Source organism: Propithecus coquereli, unplaced genomic scaffold (assembly GCF_000956105.1).
Source record: "Propithecus coquereli isolate 6110/MARCELLA unplaced genomic scaffold, Pcoq_1.0 Scaffold217, whole genome shotgun sequence".
In the NCBI taxonomy this organism is placed as follows: Eukaryota; Metazoa; Chordata; class Mammalia; order Primates; family Indriidae; genus Propithecus; species Propithecus coquereli.
This window is the reverse complement of record NW_012146856.1, coordinates 3378003-3385071: the sequence shown is the minus strand read 5'-3', so window position 1 is coordinate 3385071 and position 7069 is coordinate 3378003. Positions and strand designations below refer to the sequence as shown.

Below are 7069 nucleotides of genomic sequence, written 5' to 3'. Positions count from 1 at the left end.
AAAAAAAAAAAAAAAATAGAGCAGCTCCCAAGGTAGAGACGTGTGAGATACATATGCTTCACTAGGCCCCGGGCTCAAAACTAGCGTGAGTTAAATACAACTCACATGTCAGCTAATGTGTTAAATATACAGTTGACTTAGAAACTGACAAAATTTGTAAGTGAAAAATCAAATCAAACAAAAATGAATAGAGTATTATCCCACAATGAGGTGGGATACATACACACACAGAGACTAGGACATGCCAACTGTTAAGTGAGCTTCTCTCTGGAGAGGACCATCCCAAAAGTCAAATAAGAATATACAAATTAAGAGTCATTTAAAATATGATTGCTAAAATGTCCAGAAAAAAAAAAAGTTTCTCCATATTCACTCTTTCCCAACCTACCCGCACCCTCCCAATTCCATTCTTCACATTGCAGCCAGTGGATTTTTCCCAATCACAACTCTGATCCCTTTAATGGCCCGGCTCCCCCAGGCAGCTCCTCCTACCTGCCTGACCCTTCCAGCAGCCCACTCCCCACTGTTGTCTCCAATCTTTCTGCTTAGTCCAAGAGTCTTTAATTCCAAACCTTTTTTTATTAGTTATTCCATCTTTCTGGAATGCTTTTTTTCCACTTTACCTCTCTCCCATTTAACTGGGCTAACTGCAGATTTATAGTTGAAATGTCTTCCTCAGAAAAGCATTCCTACATTCCTAAGTCTAAATCAGGTGATGCTTCTAGTACTCTCAGCCTTTTCTTTATAACACTTGAAGAAACTGTAATTAAATACCTAATTGTTTATTTTTTTTTTTTTACCAGCTACTTCCCCCACTAAGACACAAGGACAGGGACCTAGTTTGACTTGTTCACTACTATGATCCAACAGCTGGCATGGCAACCTACATATTAGGCACTCAATAAAAAATTTGCCTAACACACTAAAATGATACAGTGGAATTTTTTTTGGATGGTAGGGTTATATGGCTTCAAAAAGAAAAAGTAGTTTTAATTACGTAATTTCTAACTTTTTGACAGCATAACACGGGTTTCCTTCATAATCATAAAATGCAAATCAAAGTAATCCATTTGCTACCTAAATGAACGGAAGTTGGTTTTATAAATATACATATATTCAAAACGCAAAAGTTTGTCATGAAATGTGTACACTCTTACATGACTGGTGGCCACAATCCGGTAAGCAACTGTTTTTTGATAAAGCAATAAGCAAATGTACAGCACATGCTGTTGATAAAGATATCAAAATCTTTTGTCCTAGTAATCCCAATAAAGAAAATGTAAGTAAGTCAACGGAAGCAGTTATACATATTGTTTTCTAATAAAGTTAATCTATAAAAAAGACTTTGCAAACTATCTTATGTGTACAAAAATTCACTATGATAAGTAGGGCTCAGCAACAGGTTACGTTAGAAACGGAGTTGTGGGTTACATTAGAAATGCAGTTACTCTCTAATTCTTACAAAAAAACTTTTGATTTTAGTTTAAAATATTGCCAAACGGTTGCCAAAGAGTTGGGTATTTTTGATCTTAAGTGGTATTCAAGAGACTACCTATAAAAATAGAGCCAGACACAATTAACATTTACACACCAAAAAAGCCATCATTAACGCGACAAACGCCACAGGTGGGGGCAGGGAGGCTCCTTTAGACTTTGTCATTCCCGGGAACACACCTGCCTCTCGATTTCCAAGTGGCTGAAGTTTTACTCAAATGCAAGTTATCTTGAAAATTCAACTTGGGTTTTTGTTCTAAGACCGTGGCACAAACTCAAGGTGTTTTACCCCTTAACCTGCTACTCTCATCCCGCCAGCTGACCCGCCGACTGGCAGGTGAAGGACGCCCAGGGCCCCGCCCGCGACGCCCGCGACCCCCGCCGCCCCGGAGGCCGGCTCGGGCCGGGGAGCGCGTCGGCCCGGCACACATTAACCCGGCTGCGCCTGGCCCTGCGCTCCAGCCGTGCGGCGCGGTATCGCCCGAAACTCGGCGGCCCTGCCCGATTGGCCGCCGCCGCCACTCCCTCCGGCGGGACTGATACTGTGCCGGCCAGACCGGGACCCGGAGTCCCGAGGGTCCCGCGCGGGCCCCGCCAGCCTCCCCGGGGACTCGGCCGCCACATCGTGCGCAAGTGAGGAAGGATCCCCTCAGCTGTGAGGGGAGCGGGCTGTGCGGCCGGGGCCGCCGGGCCTCGCGCTTACCTGGGTTGGGGACGCCGGGGCGCCAACCTCCACCTCGGAAAAGGCGAACGAGAGGAGGGGGCGGCCCCGCGGGAGACGCCAAGAAATGGCGGCCTGCAGCGCGCCCACCCCTCGTTAACCCCCGGAGGACCCCAGCCACTCGCCGGCCCGCCCCTTAAACCTCCTCCAAGCTCCGCCCCCCCAAGGGCGGGGCGTTAGGTTCTTAAATGGGCAATGACACCGCCCCGGAAATCAGCCCGCGGGGCGAGACTCGGAATAAACCCGCGATGCCTGGCCGCGCCGAGCTGGAACTGGCGGCCCCAGCCCGGCGCCCGCGTCTGGTTTAAAGGGCGCTGCAGAAACTGGCCCGGGCTGTCCGACCTCCGCCCGCGGAGGGAGTGCACCCAAATTAGTTCTATCGGAAATGAGGCTGTAGGATCCGTCTGTCAGGTGCTCCGACTGCCTGCTAGATTGATTCATCCATTCATTCAAGAAATTAATTCCTTCTGCAAATATTTACTGAGAGCTATATCACGTGTCTCCTCTCCTTCTTCGTAGGGATTAAAACAGAGTTAAGTCCCTGCTGCTGTTAAAGGAACTTTCACTCTACTGGGAAGAGAGACAGTAAACGAATGCGTGTCAAATGGTGGTATGTGTCACGAAGAAAAGTAAAGCTGGGAAAGAGAAATAAAAGATCGCTATTTAACACAGTGTGGTCAGAGAGGTCCTCTGTGACAAGGTGACGCCTCGTCCATTCGTTCTACAGGTAAATTATTGAAGTCCCATTATGAGTTCTGTGTTCCAGACACTGGAGATACAACAGATAAACAAGACAGACAAAAATCCCTCATGGAGCTTAAATTCTAGCAGGAAAGACAGAAAATGAATGAGATAAATTAGTGAAATTAAATATTAATACTATGTTAGACTTTGATACGCTAAAAAGAAACGTGAAAGCAGGAAGTAGGGATAGGTAATGAGGGGTTGCAATTCTAGACAGACTGACCAGGGAAGAAGGAAGGTCTCAGCAAGAAGGTGGCATCTGAGTGAAAACCTGAAGGAGGTGAGGGAGTGGCCCTGTGGCCATCTGGAGAAGAGCAGAGGAAGCAGCCAGGGCAAAGGCCCTGCAAGAGAACACGCCTGCCCTGCTGGAGTTTGGCCAGTGTGGCTAGAAGTGAGGGAGCAAGAGGAAGAGTAGGAAGAGGTGAGAGTGGGAGAGGCAAAGGGTGTGGGTAGAGGGCCTACAGGCCCTGGCCAGAGCTGTGGGGAGGTGGGGGCCATTGGAGGGTGTTATGTGGAGGACCCCCCAGTCCCCCAACCTTCCATCCTCACCCTCCACCCCACTGGCTGAAATTTGAACAAATATTCACTGCCCACTGCTCCACCACCCCAAAACTGAGTAATCAGGCTTGTTGGGGACAGTTCCTCTCTGCCCCACTGGTGTTGGCAGCGGCTGCTCAATGGGAGCAGCCGCTGCCAACGTGGCTTCACTCCTCCATGTGGCTCCTCAGCTGGGGGGGCTGAAAGGAGCAGCAGAGTCCTGCCTGGACCTCGCTCCCTAGCACAGTAGTTGCAGAGGCGAAAGAGGGAAAACTGAAGCTGCAAGGCCTGTTAAGGGCTGTGCCCAGAAGTCACACAGCATCACTTCTGCTGCCTGTTACTGGTTTACACAAATCAAGGGCCAGACCAGTTTCAAGGAGGGGAAAGAGACTCTACCTCTTTTTTTTTTCTTTTAATATTATTAAAGTAGAGAGGTTTTCCTTCTCCATTTTAAAAAAAACATCTTTATTGAGACATAATTCACACATTTCAAGTGTACGCTTCCATGGATTTTAGTACTCTCACAGAGTTGTACAACCATCCCCACAATCTAATTGTAGACTATTTCCATCACCTCCTCATGAGAGGTGCAGCATGGGCATTCAGGGATGGGAGGAGTTGGTGGTGGTCATCTTGCATGTTTTTCTCAACAAAAAAGTGATGATGATGATGATGATGACATGGAGGGGGAAGAAGCAGTGGAGGTACAGATAAGAATGGGCTATGAGTTGAGTTGAAACTATGCGATACATACATTAAACTATTCTATTTTATGTATAGGTTTAAATTTGTCTATAATAATAGTCTTTTATTTTATTTTATTTTATTTTGCGACAGAGTCTCACTCTGTTGCCCAGGCTAGAGTTCCGTGGCGTCAGCCTAGCTCACAGCAACCTCAAACTCCTGGGCTCAAGCGATCCTACTGCCTCAGCTTCCCGAGTAGCTGGGACTACAGGCATCCACCACCATGCCCGGCTAATTTTTTCTATATATTTTTTGTTGTCCAGCTAATTTCTTTCTATTTTTAGTAGGCACAGGGGCTCGCTCTTGTTCAGGCTGGTCTAGAACTCCTGAGCTCAAGCGATCCTCCCACCTCAGCCTCCCAGAATGTTAGGGTTACAGGCTGAGCCACCGCGCCCGGCCCATCTTCTTTTCTACCTCCTGTCAAAGGTGGAACTGGAGGAGGCTGCAGATGCGGTGAGAGGAATATATCGAGAAAGATAGTTATAGGCTGAGGAAATATGAAAACTCGGGGAAGAGAGGATGAAACCTCAGGACCCACGTCATGGGAAGTTGTTTGTGCTCTAATAATGCAAGATCGTTCCGAATAACAATTCGTCGCCTCTCCAGTTCCTCTCTCCCACACATAATACCCTCTGCACCATCCCTATTTTGTGGTAAGTTCACCTGTGAATTGACTCCCACCAGACAGAGAAGGGCCTCTTCTCAAACTCTGCTGTATTAAGTAAAAATACATTTTGTTGCAAGTAATAGAAAATTTAATTAACTTTCCTTGAACAAATAAGGAGTTTCTTTCTCTCACATAAGTATAATAATGCAGGGGTAATGCAGTGGCTGCTAGCACTGGCTTAGCTCCTTAACAATTCTGTAAGGATCCTAAACTCTTTTACTGGTTCTGCTCTGCCACCCTTAGCATGTTGACTTTGGTTTTTGTTTCTAGCCTACTGGCCCCAAGATGGATGCTGTATCTCCAGCTCTCCTGAGTTTCAGGAATTGAAAGGGAAGAGGGAAAAGACCTCTTCATGAAGCCTTGTCTTTCTTTTAGAGAAAGAAGTCTCCCCCACCCCCACCCCCATCCCCAGAACTAGATTACCTGCCCACACTTAGCCAAAGAGAATGGTATGACTGGCTTAGACCAATCAGACTTACCTTTGGGGTTTGGGGAAGGCCTGTTCTCCTGAGATGGAGAGCTGTCCGTTAACTTTCATAACAAATCCAAGTTCTGTCAGCAGCAAAGGGGATGTTGCTGGGAAGAATGACTGTGAGTAGCTACAGAGAGTACTTAACACGACAACCCACTTCTTGGTGGAATTGTCCTGCCCAGGGAAAGATTTTCCTTTGTGGAGCTATCATCCGTACCCTGGATTCCACTTCTGTCTTAGATCCTGATTTGCTCTCTGGAGCCACACAGAAAGGGGTAGATCCAGGTTTTGAGTTCTAAAATTCAAATACTATAATTTGAGGGGAGAGGGGCCTTTAGTTAAAATAACACAAATTTAAGGACTCAAAATTAGGTACAGGGCCTTGAAAGGGGTCCACACAAAAGCCCCGAAGCTTAAACCTGATTATCTTCACAGCAAATCTGCCTCTACCCACAAGAAACATAATCCCTCTTTTACATCACAATCCTTTAAACAGTCAGGGACACTTGTTTCAAGACTGCAAAATCTTCTCCTCTTGTCCTTATTTCCAGGCTCTTTCCTTCCTTGGTCAGTCTTCCCTGAACTGGTCCACACTGGCAGGGCCGTTCATTCATGCCAAGGTATTCTGAACAGATTGGGTCAGAGACAATTCCAGTATGAGCATTGGTCATCCTGGAGACTGAAGGGGCCCTGCATTCTAAAAGCCTCCGAGGAAAAGAAAATACCCCATCACAAAGAATTTGTTTATCAAACACTGAATCTAGGAGAGCATTACCTATTCAAAAAGTGCATACACATAAATCAAAAAACAAAACCGGTCATTAAGAAACACCTACGAGAGAGAATTTTATTAGTATACTGCAGAGAGCCTAGACTTTGGTTCAGAAGCTAAAAGGTCTAAGACAACTTTAAGGTTTGTAAAATGAAGATGATACCACTTTCCTCACAGAGTATTTATGAGCTTTACGTAAAATAAGTGATCTGAGCTGGGCATGGTGGCTCACGCCTGCAATCCCAGCAACTCAGGAGGCTGATGTGGGAGGATGACTAGAGGCCAGGAGACCAGCCTGGGCAACATAGTGAGACACACCCCCACCTAAAAACAATTTAAAAATAAATTAGCCGGGCGGAGTGGTGCACATCCGTAGTCCCAGCTACTAGGGAGGCTGAGGGAGGAGGATCGCTTGAGCTCAGAGTTTGAGATTGCAGTGAGCTATGATCGTGCCACTGCACTCCTGCCTGGGGAACACAGTGAGACCCAGTCTCTTAAAAATAAAATAAATAAGTTATCTGAAAATGTTTTCAAGAGCATACATAATAAGATAATGCAAATTTTACAGACCAAGGAACAAAAATACCTGGGTGCTACAAATAGAAGACTAGGGTCTACTGACATGGAGCCATGGCTAGGCCTACTTTCAAAATCTTTCCTGAGGCCGGGCGCGGTGGCTCACGCCTGTAATCCTAGCACTCTGGGAGGCCGAGGCGGGAGGATCGTTTGAGCTCAGGAGTTTGAGATCAGCCTGAGCAAGAGCGAGACCCCGTCTCTACTAAAAATAGAAAGAAATTAGTTGGACAACTAAAAATATATAGAAAAAATTAGCTGGGCATGGTGGCGCATGCCTGTAGTCCCAGCTACCTGGGAGGCTGAGGCAGAGTTTGAGGTTGCTGTGAGCTAGGCTGACGCCAC

At 46.6% G+C, this 7069-nt stretch overlaps 1 protein-coding gene across 2 annotated transcripts in view; it reads right to left on the bottom strand.

The window, feature by feature from the left end:
- Positions 1 to 2326, bottom strand: part of EPB41L5 (erythrocyte membrane protein band 4.1 like 5) — a 110943-nt gene extending 108617 nt beyond the window's left edge. For both annotated transcript variants that reach the window (XM_012644656.1, XM_012644657.1), the window contains exon 1: positions 2198 to 2326. The gene's annotated coding sequence lies outside the window, so the exon portion shown is untranslated. The remainder of the gene's footprint in view (positions 1 to 2197) is intronic.
- Between the last annotated feature and the right edge of the window lie 4743 nt (positions 2327 to 7069).